The 13,607-nt window shown below is 42.2% G+C and overlaps 1 protein-coding gene across 2 annotated transcripts in view; it reads right to left on the bottom strand.

Annotated features, from left to right (window-relative positions):
* Positions 1 to 12,063, bottom strand: part of LOC119651688 — a 148,596-nt gene extending 136,533 nt beyond the window's left edge. Inside the window, exons 1-2 of one of the 2 annotated variants that reach the window (XM_038055394.1) lie at positions 11,842 to 12,063; positions 7,397 to 7,398 (exon numbers count right to left, since the gene is read on the bottom strand). The gene's annotated coding sequence lies outside the window, so the exon portion shown is untranslated. The remainder of the gene's footprint in view (positions 1 to 7,396; positions 7,399 to 11,841) is intronic. The other variant, XM_038055395.1, reaches the window with a different exon arrangement.
* Positions 12,064 to 13,607: the final 1,544 nt, after the last annotated feature.

Raw genomic sequence — 13,607 nt, 5'->3', positions numbered from 1 at the left:
GCTTTGCGCTCGCCCGAGATTATTACCGAAATTTGACTCAGGTTCCAGGACTCAGGACAACTAGTCATGATGAGAACTCCCTCTGGCGTCAGTAAGATTTAAACTGCGACCCTCTGCTACGACAGCGCAGCGCTCTTACCACTTCAGCTATGCGGACACTGCGCTTATGGGAATGATAATTTCGGTTCTGTTTGTAGATGCAGTGCGTGTCAAGATTTCACTGTGGCTTACCATATAATCCAGAAGATGAAGGTTTTAATAATTCAAAACCCATCGAGAGACTTAATTGCTATTTGTGGTAGCTTCTGCATCTCTCACAGACGCTATCAGCTCTTTACGTTCACCAGCCCGGTTTGTAACATCCTTAAGGGATGTGGTCGACAATCCGACAATGTGACAAGACATCGGTCGCTAGAATCTGGACGTTGAAGATCTACATAGATGAGGACAAACTCCTTCAATCGTGATTATCAAGTACGAAGAATTTCAAATTAACTGCCAACCTTTTCAGCTCTGTATAAATGGAGAGTGCGTGCCGGCACTGGAAAAGGCGATTATAAGGTGCGGTTCGAAGTCAGAAATGGAAGGGTAAAAGCGTTCCACTCCGCGAGATTGGACAACGACTTGCATTCAGTAGTCGGTTCAACGGGGACTGAAGGGCCCCTCTGATGCCAGCAGATCATGCTTAGGGTAACGTAGATAAATTTGCAGCACTGGCAGTGCGCGTCAGCTAATCTGCTAGTCCTCAACCTAGAAGAAGATATGGACGTCATGCTATTACACGAGCGCAGAACCAAAAGGCTCCGAAACAAATATTACAATTTACTCCACAGCACAGCAGGCAGTGCTCGAAATAGATCGAGAGCACATATCCTCGTCAGGAAGCACGTTTTTCTGTGTTCAGCCCTTAGTTGCATCGTGGTCAAACTCGAACAGGCGGAGAACGTATATATCTTCTTAGCTTATATGGCTCACGACCATCAGTTCCATCAGAATAACTTGAGCATTTAACCCCCATCATCGCAGCAAATAAGACTAACCTGATGATATCCTAATGTCGATACAAACCATACACATTTGGACAGCTCGGAAATCAGCGGAGAGGTGAGTCTCTTTAATTGTATTATTAACACAAATTGATCGGTGTGTTACAAGGGCAGTAGACCAATTTTCCATCTTCACAGCTCGGAGATCTGTGACGGTTGGAAGTTTTTGGACATCACCCTTCTAACCGAGAATGCGACTTTTAGAGTGGAGATTTGCAGAGTGTCTGACTAGGGATCCTTCTCAGATCACAGTTCCGTACATTTCTCGCTGTTGAGACATTCAACCATTTCATGAGTCTGCGAAGGACTTTCAATCAGGTGAGGCTACCATTTTCATGTTGAAGATCCTAGAGCGCGCTCTGGGCATCCATTTGAGGATCATTATGGGGAGAACGCCCTTTTCCCAGTCTCAGCACGCCTACCTCAAATTCAAATTCCAAAAACTGCTCTTCCAGAGAACACGCAATATACTCTACGGCGCGATGGAATGGATATGCTTGTGGACTGCAAAATGGGGGTTTGGCATAAATCCAGCCGCAACGGAACTCATGCTATTCACCACCAAGACAAAGGTACCCGAACTCCACCTCCCGCAACTAAATAAACAAAGATTAGTTCTTTCCTGTAATGTCATATATCTGGGTTTAGATCCGAAGTTAAATTGGAAATTGAACGTAGAACCGCCAGTGAAGAAGACGTGTATTGCGTTCTACGCCTAGAAGAGGACCTTTGCAAGGAAATGCCGTCTTCAACCGAGGATGGTTCTCTGGTTGTACATAATCGTGATTTGTCCCATCCTAACGTACGGCTTTACTATGTGACGACAACCCTGAGCAAAATGTACAACAAAATGTACCTTAATAGGATTCAAAGGGCCGCGTGCGTAGGTTTTACCGGTGTTCAACAATGTTGCTCGACAAATGCTCTCAATGCATTTCTACACCTCCTCCCCTGGATTTCAACATTAAATGCGGCGTAGCGTGCAGTGCTGTCAGATTGCGTGAGTCCAGTTATTGGACAGCGAAGCCGTGAACCCATACTGGGCATTTCCTGTGGACCACACTGCAAGCAAACCGAATTTCTCGAAGAATTTTGCTGCGGACATTCCAATAAAGGCAAATTGGAAGACCGGCGACTCTTCACCGACAGATCAACATGGTCTGTGCAGTCGGTGCAGGAGTTTTTTCAGATTTACACAGCGTAGCCCAATCGTACGGTCTTCCGGGATTCGCCGATGTATTCCATGCGGAACTACTTACGACACTGGCAGCCTGTCGAAGACTAAGGCGTAATCCTTACCCCAAATGACCGATACTTAAACAGCCATTAAGGCTCTGTACTCAGTGATGACGTCCTCCAGGCTGGTTAGGTAGTATAGAAATGCGCTGATCTGTCGGGTAGGCATATGGAGGGAAACAAGCGGGCTGATGGACTGGCAGAGGCTCACCACCTGCGCCAAGTCAAGGAGGAGTTAGCCTGCCAATATCAAGAGCCGGTCGCAAGAGTTCTTGTGCCAAACGCGCGCAAATGAATGCAAGATTACGACGGTTTGCGTGGAACACTGACCTACAGGCCGCCAGACTTGGCAAATCCTACAATTCGCATTGCTGAATTTGCGAAGGGGGAGAGAGAAACCGTCACGCATTCCTTTTGAGATTGTTCAGCTGTAACTAGAACTAGGCTACAGACACTAGGTAAACCATTTTTTGAGCACCCCTAGGGAGATCTCTAGTTACAAAGTGGGAGAGCTGCGTTCTTTTGTGAATGCTACTGGCTGGCTCTGAAGATCTGACGCAGTTGGACTCTGGACTCTTGTCACAACAGTCATGGTCGATTATCGTGGAGTTTGCTCACATTCAAGAGCCCAATAATATTCCCTTTCCGACAGCCAAGGATTGTATATAACATGAGGTGACACTGTTGATGTTTCGATGGCTGCACGATTGTAAATTGCTAACCTACCATTTACCGTCCCATTTAGTCGCCTTTTACCACAAGCAGGGAACAGTTTGAGTGTATTCTTAAATTCCTGCTCACAGGAGATAGCGTTTGGTGGGGATAATGGAGCTTGTTTTCAATGGATTTTTGATGTTATCTTCGGCCTGATGCACTGTTTGAGGAATCTGATGCCTTCGCTGATACTTCTCTGCCGTCATGTTAATGATAGGTGAAATTTAGAAGATGATGGTTGGCCAAAGATTCAACAGAAATAACAAAATTTGAAGGGAATTTCCGTTCATGCGGAAATTCTCGGAAAAGGAACCTCGAATATCAAAAGGAAACACACTGATTAAGGGGACAGGTGGCTCCCGAATACCAAATTTTATCTAAAAACGGATATTTCCTTTGGTTTTCCTGGTTATGAATTTATCCTGGGGGGAAAACGAAATTCGACTTTTACAGAGAGCCTATACCTGTCTGTCCATCAGAGTTGACTTTTATCTGATATCAAACTATAATGAAATACCGGTGGGAGGTGGGATTTAAATATTTATCAAACCGCTAGTGCCGTCGTTAGGTTATCCACAGAAAACTTGGTAATCGTAATAATTAAAACATTTTCCAAAACCTTGGGTGCTTCCAGCTGCCGGAAATGTTTCCAAGTGTTGTTGGCTTTGCAACCATGACCTTCAAATCTTCCTGGCAGTGCGAATAATACCACCCTTGGTTCTCCCCAAACTACCTGCTCTATTGTATTCTATGTAGTACCAATAGTATTGGAGATTCTCCAGTGATTATCAATGTTATATTATCATTTCATCATACCTTTTGATGGACATGTTGTCAATTAACGCATGCAACCAAAAACGTATAATTTTCACGTTGCTATCAGTGCATTCTTGTTTTGAAGATTTGGCTATCGCATGATAGTCACGATCCACTACCTGTTTTTGGTTAAGTCGCCTACACAGAACACTATATGAAGGCTACCGCCATTCATGAATCTGGTGGATAATACCACACATTTTGCGGATTTGATTAATTCAACCCTTTGAAGTGGACAATAAAGGCCTTGTTTTCTTTGGTGCCCACTCTGGGAATAGGCGATGAATAATTTCAGATTTTAATCTAATTAAATTTGACATTGAACCGTGGAAATTGATAATGACTTGTGTGTGTTCAACGTAAATTCGTATTGTTTTGAAATAATGGTGAAGTAATTAAGGACAACAGCTCGAATTCGATATACTTACATTCCTGGTGATTCTAATCACAGAAGGACTCCATCTCACAACTCTATATCATCTTTCAATTTGATGGCACTGCCCACAATTTCTATCGATACTTGCTTTTAATTGAAGAACTGTTAAATTTATTGCTTTCATCTAACAGAAGTTTACGAGTTTTGCAACAGGATACCAATGTAATCCTCATCGTCACATAACATTATATTGAGAAAATGCATCTTCGATATCCAAGTGATATTAATTGAAATGGCTTTGATAATTTGCTTCAATTACAAATTGGATGAAATTACCGATACATTTCATAACAGCAGTAATAGTTATATGATCCTTAATATCAGTGGAAAATTAAGCCAGAATAATGAATTCAGGGAAATATTGAAGCGTAGGTGATAAGCTATTGATCCTAGCGGTTTAGAGAGCTTGAAAATCTTCAATGCAAAACTTACCAATTGCTGTATGTGCAGTAGCGAATAAGGGTGCACCATGGAACCAGTCTTAAAATTGGAATCCAGACTAACTTTCCAATAGGAAAACTAATCTCTTATACATATAGGTATAAACTATCTCGGAAAATGGACGGCATAGTTGTCTGTGACTCAAAGAAGCAGCCCACAGGATCTATCATATAAAGTCGTGGGAAAAACAACTCTTCCTTGACTTGTATTGGGCTCAAACTTGTATTTCTTTCAAAGCGTAAACTTTAAGGCTAAAACGAATCCTTTATGAATTGGGGCTTACATAAGTACGAGCATATTACCACAATATGCTCGTGTAGTTTATAACGCAACATAGCCTTATAAGAGCTTTTTCAAAACGGCATCCCACTCAGTTTAGTAATTTCCACTCATGGTTCTTTGTACTTCCACATCAATTCTCAATTAGTAGATTTGATAGTGACTATTATAGCCATTCCTACTGGCTACTTCGAAGAAAAGCCTCAATAGATTTGTATAAACGATGAACTTTACTGGAGCTATTAAGAACTTTATCAGTAAAACTTAGACCTGCTTCGAAATCATAACCGAGAGTAGAAGAAAAGCATCTATCAATTGAAAATTTCACTAAAAATGCCTTGTGTGAAATAAACTTCAGTGGAATATCGCTTGAATGCCTGAGAGCAATGCGAAATGTAGCAACACGTCTCCGTCACTAAAGAGTCTCTTGGCCGGCCGAGCTCCAACGTTTTCGTGAGAAAAAGAACCCAATCATAATGTTCGGTGTGGCTCCATCTGGCAACGCTCCTCAGTATTCCTCTAATAATGTTTCCCGGGGGGCTCCTCTATGTCCATGGCGGTTCCCATCCCACTTTTCACAAGAAAAGGTATACAACTCTACTGATCAACACACCGTTGAAACATATTTCTGAATCAGCTACGGACTTTCCATCTCCACCTCGACTCATTTGCCCAAGAGAATTGGAAATCATTCAGTTTATGTCGTCGTTCTTCCTGACACTTATGTCCTCTTCTTTGCCTTTATATTATACATGTCCTTAGATTTCTTAGCAAGGAGAGCGGCGGAAGTTACGCCCGCAATCATTATCATAACTAGCCTTAAGACAGCACGGACAAACCTTACCAGCAAAACTCCCCATCTCTTCACTTGCTCCCTTATATCCTATTTAAGATCAGCAATTCATACCTGCGTGCCGTAGAAAAGAACTGACTGTGATCATGCTTTTCTCCCGAAAATAGGGCTCCATTTTTCGCCAATAGCTTAACCGTTTGCTTCAGTCAAGATATCTATTTGGGTTTTTTCTAATGCAAAGTCTAAACTATTAACAGTCATCCATTCGCCGGTGGCACCAATTTATCAAGTCTGCTTTGCGGTTTTACCAGCGATCCGATCCTAGGAGAAGCCCTACCCTACCCTAAAAGTGATGTCCATAATCCACGCTTTCATAAACCAGGGAGCAGATGTCTGCCAGATAATCCCTAAATACCTGCAAGAGGTAGCCTGCCTTTAAGAAATCAAGATGTTTCTAGCATCGAGCCTTTCAAGGACCACTACCCTTCGAGATCAACGGCTATCCGCCTCGCCTGGATCAAATAAATCCACGACCTCCATGACAGAATCCACTATGAACCCTCCCGCCCGAATTGCTTAAATTCAGGGTTTCCGCAAAGCCTTAGTTGATTAATATTAAGTAACCAGTTTATAACCAAGTCTACATGGATCCTTATATGCGCCGCGTCATCTAGCTCCTGTCAACAGTGAGCTTTGCTTTTATTTATCACGCTACAGAGTCGTCTTTTAACTGATCTGCACTCATTAACATTGTCATGCATGATTCTTCCTAGTCCTAATTCATATGTATTATACATAAAAAGCTTGTCACTGAATCGAAGCCCCGTAAGCTTTCGTTATAAAGTTCATAACTGAATTCCTCCTCCTGAAATCCTACAATGTATCGTAATGCTGCAGTGTACCATTACAGTTTTAAATGAAGCGCTCTAATGCAATTTAAGGCCCAGATCTAAAAGGATTGCCATGGGAACCGATCCGATTAGAATTCAGTTTTTAACGGACGAACCTAGCCCCCCTGTCAGCACGTCTGTCAAGGTAGGGGGTAGGGGGGAAAGAACATCTGGGGCACCTGTGCCTAAGGGCAAACCGAAACGCCGCTGATCCTCGGATGATTCCAACTCTTCAACACAAAAGGCAGCAAACAGGGCCTCGCCAAAAACTGCTAATCCTTCATTTGTAGCCAAAACTATCGAAGCCAATGTCGGGGTCCTGTATGGCAACACCAATCCATCCGGTTATGAGTAGTACGAACAGTGCTTCCTGGCTGTAAGGATTGCATCCTCACGATACTTAAGCTTCGCCTTGAGTCGGTAGATATATACTGTAAAATGTTACGTCTAAACTTTGCCGACTAAAACACGAACAAGTGGCTCAGACAATACTGCTTCCCCTCAACGATGTGTGGGAGAGCGAGTGGCTAGCCCTGAAAGGTCTCTGACAACTTGGTGTGCAGAACAATCTCAACATCTCACCTGGATGAAGCAAACGGGGTACCGGTTATGCTACTGGCAAGGAACCATTACGTTACAAGTGTTGGCTCCTAAAACTGGTAGAGGTGCAGCCCGCAGTATTTTGATCTGAAGCGTAGATGAGGTGCCATATTTCTCAAATAAATTTCCAACATTGTAAAGCGACGACTGCACTTATTAGTTGTCGGATCAATAGCAGCAAGACATATATTTATATCATACAAGAACCATGGATTAATAGTTGGGTATTCAGGGGCCTAAACTTCCAACATATTGTATGCCAATGGAAGTGATCAACCTCGCTCCTGCGTGGTGGTCCCAAAAGCCAGGCTAATTTGGTTATCGACCTACTTACGTGATGGCAACACCACAACCAGCCAAAGTAACCATGAAAAGTCAACCGGGAGATAAAGATATTCTATGGTGCTCTGAATATTTCCCTTATGACACAGAAGAAGTTCCGAGTGGGACATTCATCAGAGCCATCCGGTATGCCAAAAGTAAAGACATGAGGGTAATGGCAGGATGTGATGTCAACGCACACCACATATGGTGGGGGATTTCCAACATCAACACAATTGGATCGAGACTATTAGAGAATCTGGTAAGAACCGATCTGCAGATCATCAATCTGCGTAATAAACTCACTTTCTCCTTCTACGTGGTTACGCGAGAGGTTATTGACATCACTATGGCATGTCCTGACATTGCGGGTCTTGTCGAAAAGGGGAGACTATCAAACGATATCACCCTTTCGGATCATTGGCGCATTGATTTCATAATGAGCATGGATACACCTTCAACTATTTTATTTTGCAATACGCGCAAGACAGATTGGGCGACGTAGAAGTGAGCGCTCGAATTATGCTCTTTGGGAGGCACATTACTGGAATTGAGAAAACAACCTAGATGATCACAAATAGCCTGAAAGAAGTTTTCTAAAAAATTGTCCACTCAGGACGCCGAAGAATGGTAAAATACCATGGTGGAACTCGGAATTGGCAAAACAGAGAGAAGGGTGCTTCTCATTCTTGCCCTGATCGGCTAACCATAGCTGAAGCGGATCCTTGTCAAAGAACGTAGCCAGAAGCCGACTGATTTACGTTTACACAGCGGAAGGTACTGAGAAAGCGACGAAGAAACGGTAAACCATTTGCTTGAAATCTACTTCCTAGGAAACATCCAAAATCTTATCTCGGGACCAGCAGGTCCATGCAGCCCTCAACCCAGAGTGTGGGAACTAACATGCAAAGTAGTATCTGCAAGTTCCATGGAAGTCTGCCGATCCGGATGGAATTATTCCTACTTTAGTAATAGAGGGAATGAATGCCCTGAGTATATATATTTGGAAAATAGGCCTAGAACATGCCTATATTCCAATTAACTGGCGTGATATGAAGGTAATACTTTCAAAAACCAGAGAAACCCACCTACACGGTCGCAAAAAAATTTCCGACTGATCAATCTAACGTCCTTGATACTTAAAGGAAAGGAAGAGTAGTAGATCGGTTCACAAAAGATGCATATATTCCAAACTAGCCACTTCACTATAGACAACACGCCTACCAGAAAGGGTAATCCACAGAGACAGTACTGCATGAGCTCACGGTAAAAATTCAAAAGGCGATGTCTGAAAAAGATCACGTCTTAGGCGCACTCATTTACATCGAAGGTGCCTTCAACTATGTCTCATTCGCAGCAATTTGTGATCCGGCAAGCCAGCATGGAATGGACCCGCTGTTAACCAACTGGCTCATTCACATACTGGAATAGAGAAAAAGGCAGGATGTCTTAGGGACTATTCACAGAGAGGGGTTCTTTCTCCTCTGTTATGGCTCCTGATAATGGATATCCTACTGTGGCTCCTGAAGGACAGAAACATCTTCCACTATCGTTCGCGAACGATCTAGCGTAATACAATATATGGCAGCTTGATTGCAACTCTGCATGTAATCCACAATTGGTATCTCCACAACGCACTCACGGTAAACGCTAGGAAAACTGGACTAGTTATGTTCACTAGGAACATCATCTACACGCTACCCACCTTAGAAGGGACGGAAATCCAGCGATCTCTCAGGCGACGCAGACTACCAATGCCGGGCTTCAACACCATACAAAACTAAAGAGGAATCAGTAAATCTTCTGCAAAATGACTCTCTGCATGCGGATGAGCTCGAGGGTGGTATCCTCAGATGACCACACAAACAAGATGGTATGTAAGCAAAATTCCTGCCCGGGATCGTGGTGTGACAGGTGTCTTTGGTGGTAAACCACTCAACATGTCCAGCATATGCCCAATATTTTTTTGATTCTATTACTGCGCTGTCAGGACTCCCTGTTGGGATTCGTTGATGTGAGAAAACCTCACTGTTTCTCGCATGCATTACATTCTGAATACATCTGGAGTGACTTTTGCCGTATTGTCGTAACGAATTGCATAGGACAGACATTTTTTGCTTTAGGCGTTTGCCTCACTGCACTGGCGTTGCCAAACTTCATGCAGTTTCCTTATCTACCACCTTAGACGCTGCAATGGCCCACTGATGTATATAGTTCACCCCACAGCTGGATGGGATCCCGAATATTATCTGAAAGTGGCATCCAATACAACACCAGGCATTTTTGCCTAAGTTTTTGCGCCATGCCTTGGAGAAGGAGAATCCCCGAGTAATAGAAAATACAAAAGTTGATAGCCATTCGAAGGCTAGATAAACTATTGGGTGACCCCTGCTCATGCAGACTGATATGCCTGCTCATTGCAAACTATTTGAATGAGTAATATGCAACAAACAGCTCGCTATTGCTGAAAAAGAGGGAGATCTTTCTTAAAAGCTATTCGAATCTCTTATTGCGGGATCAATTGTCGACGCCATCAATATAGAAACGGGCCTTTCTCAGGTTGCAATTAAAGAAGGCAACCCTAGATGTTTAAAGCCAATACTGCAAAATGAAAGCAAATTGTCGATAGTCTAGTCAAATTACAGGCCCCATATATTCTACGCATCGTTATCGAATTTCTCCTGGAGAGAAAACTGCACTTCAACCCAGACAATGGACGGAAAATATTTCCAAGAATTTATGAAGCGCCAAGAAGTTCTATCCTAGGTCCCTTACAGTGGCTGTTGGTTAATGAATACATTGTGCGTGTAGCAACTAAAACGTCTTCCATCGCTGTAATGTTCGTGAGGACACTACCGGACATTGTTGGTCCAAGACAAAGCCGACATCTTCTTATTCAAGGGTAGTTTCGTACCAGTTTAGCTAACTGATAACTTGATAAAAAGTTAAACTGTAGAAAACTAAGAGAGGTCTCCTCTAAGTGCATTCAGCACATATAAGCAGAGATGCTTGCCGTTGATAACTTCTCCTATCTAGGGTCGAAAATCACAACCGATAACAGCTACGATGGTGAAATCCGCGCACGGTTGTTGTCAGCCAACAGAGTCTATTTCAGCTTACAAAAACTGTTCCGAAACGTCTCACCATAGGGTCAAAGCTCTTACTCTAGAAGACTATGATCTTGCCAGTCCTCATGTATTCCTCGGAGACTTGGGTTCTTAGCAAGAAGAATTGCGAACTCTTGGCCGCGTTCGAGAGAAAAACCCTCTGAAGAATTTTTGGCCCTTTACATGAGGATGGACTATTCCGTAGCCTACATAACGACCAAATCTATGAGCGATACCATGACCGTCAGTTTGTGGATAAAATCCGGCTCAATAGGTTACGGTGGGTGGGTCACCTAATTCATATAGATGAAGATGATCCAGCCCGGAAAGTCTATAAGGGCAATATCTATGGTAGAAAAAGAAGACGAGGCAGACCCTGCCTAAGATGGAGCGATGGCGTAGGTCAGGACGCCAGACAGCGTTTAGGGATATTGAATTGGTCGACCTCGGCGCAAAACCGGGATGTCTGGAGTTCCTTATTAAGGCAGGCCTAGACCGGATACCGGTTGTTGCGCCGGTAGTGATGATGATGATGCTTCCCATAGCCCTTTTTGGCGTCTCTACGTCAAAACGCATGCAATCAGGGAGTCTAGTGTATTTCGACGGTAGCTAGCACTATGGCAATCTATCACAGAATGACAAAGGGGATGGAGCAAGTTGCAAACTGGTTGTGGGATAACCACATCATTCCGGACATTCGAAAATGCATTGAACGAAGCCATAGTGAATTAAACTGCCACTGTAAATATGGTAACTGGACATGAAGGTTATCGTGCGTTGCTAAGACGAAGCCCAAGATGTGGTATTTCATTGGCCATTTACTACGCAGTGAACAAGTTTGGAGTCTGTCGAAGACCGCGCTTAACCCCCGAAAATATTGTGAAGTTCATACTGGAGTCAACGAAGGCTTCAAATGAATTTGAAGAGGAGTTGAAAACTATTAATGAACAGCTTAGGTAGTAAGAATTCTAAAGAAAGGAAGTTCGGGAGAGGACCACAACGTGCAGTTAAGAACAAATCCAACCCCACAATGCAATGATTTAGAACTGCGTCCCAAAAAGAGTGAGAGGAGAACGAGGTGGTTTTAGTGAGTTTTAGTTCCAAAGATGAAAAAAATAAAGAGTTTTACCCAAAACCTTAGAAATAGGGAAACTACCCATACATACATATATTCCTTTCTCGTATATGGTGGATCAGGATGTCTTATACTTGATTAAAGATGTAATCAGCACGAAAACAATATTCAAATATGGTAAGTGCTGGTATTCACTATTCACACCCCCCTAAACTTATTTTCTAAATTTCTTGCACAATACACACTAACAACCACCAATAAAGACAGGATCAAAATCGGGTAGAATGGAAAATCTTTTAACTTTTTTTATCCGCGCGGCACGAATATTCTTGGTGAACTAATTTACCCTATTTTTTTCTGGAACAAAAATATTGATTTTAGAGAGAACTTTCACAAAAACATATCTTTGAAGAGTTTTCCTTATACATACATGCATAGTATTATCGCTAATCAAAATTTTCTTCTCGGGATTAGCTTCTTTTTAAATATTTTGTAAACCATATTGCGGTCAACAATTTCCCGCTAAAGTAGAAATGAAACTGAAGAAAATTGTGTAAACTATAATTTTCTAGGGAGTCTAGAAATATTCTTAGAAGGAGAGTATATTAGAAGGGAACAATTAGAGAAAAATATTCAATTCAGAAGCACATATATTACAAAAGTACCTAAATATGCAGAAAACCGCGATAAATTCTGTGTTAAGTCCATTAAAGAAATTCGATTTCCTCTTATTTTCAATTATTGGTGATACAGGGAAGAAATCAATTTGGTTTATAAAGAAATCTATTATGCAAAAGCCCGACAATCTTTTACACCTAGAGAAAATTAATTTGGGGTTGTAGTTATGTTTTTAATGGAAAGCCACTAATAAGAAAATTTAACAAAGGTGGAATCTCCGAAGGGAATGGAGAAGCTATCTAGGGGAATAAAGTGTCCCTCCTCCATAACTCCGATGAAAGCTCGTGGCGGTAGCGAGAGCAAATTTGTCATGAAGGACGTTCAGCACTTAGGGAACAGCGAGTTGTGCCAAATTACGCTTCGCTAACTGCCCATTGATAGGCATGCTTCAGAAGAACCATCAGTTTGACGAAGCCTTCTAGGCCTTCCACATTCTGAAAACGTGTCATTTTTCGGCTCGTGTCTTGCGCAATCCCGACTTCTGCAAACCTTTTACCTACCACTGTGATGCAAGTTCATATGGCGTAGTAACGTTGCTAATGCAAAAGGAGATGAAGTTGAGGTAGCGCTCATGTCGAAGAAGCTTAGTCAGGCTCAGCTCCTAACTACACTGTCACTGGACAAGAATGCTTAACAACGATGGAGGCAGTAGGCGAATTTATTAACTAACCAGGCCCCGCTCAAATGGCTAATAAACCAGTCAGACCTTCACGGTAGACTGGCTAAATGTGCACTGAAGTTGCTGGGATTCTCGTTCATCATCACACACAAACAAGTCGGAAACCGGAATATTTGGTTCCACTTATATATAGCTAATAGTGTATATACGTTGAATATACCCGATATCCAATTCGACGTGGTATTGACATTTTATCTTTTAGCGAGTAGTTATTTGACATGAAAGAGGCAACTTTGGTTTTCTATAACTTTGTTAATAATAGTGGGATTTCGACCAAAGTTCCAGTATGATGCTTCCTGTCAAAAACTATCTCATTGAAAAATTTTACTGTTCTAGGACCAAATTAGTTTTCAAAATGCTAAAATATACTATTATTAAGTTTATTTGAGCAAATATCGTCATGGAAAGTATTTTGAAGCCTGGATACCATATGCATGGATCTCCACATTTTTTCAGATTTTTCTGATGGTTAGTTTTTGAAAATGAGTCCTTGAAG

Source organism: Hermetia illucens, chromosome 3, assembly GCF_905115235.1.
Source record: "Hermetia illucens chromosome 3, iHerIll2.2.curated.20191125, whole genome shotgun sequence".
NCBI lineage: Eukaryota > Metazoa > Arthropoda > Insecta > Diptera > Stratiomyidae > Hermetia > Hermetia illucens.
This window is presented reverse-complemented; position numbering and strand designations above follow the sequence as displayed.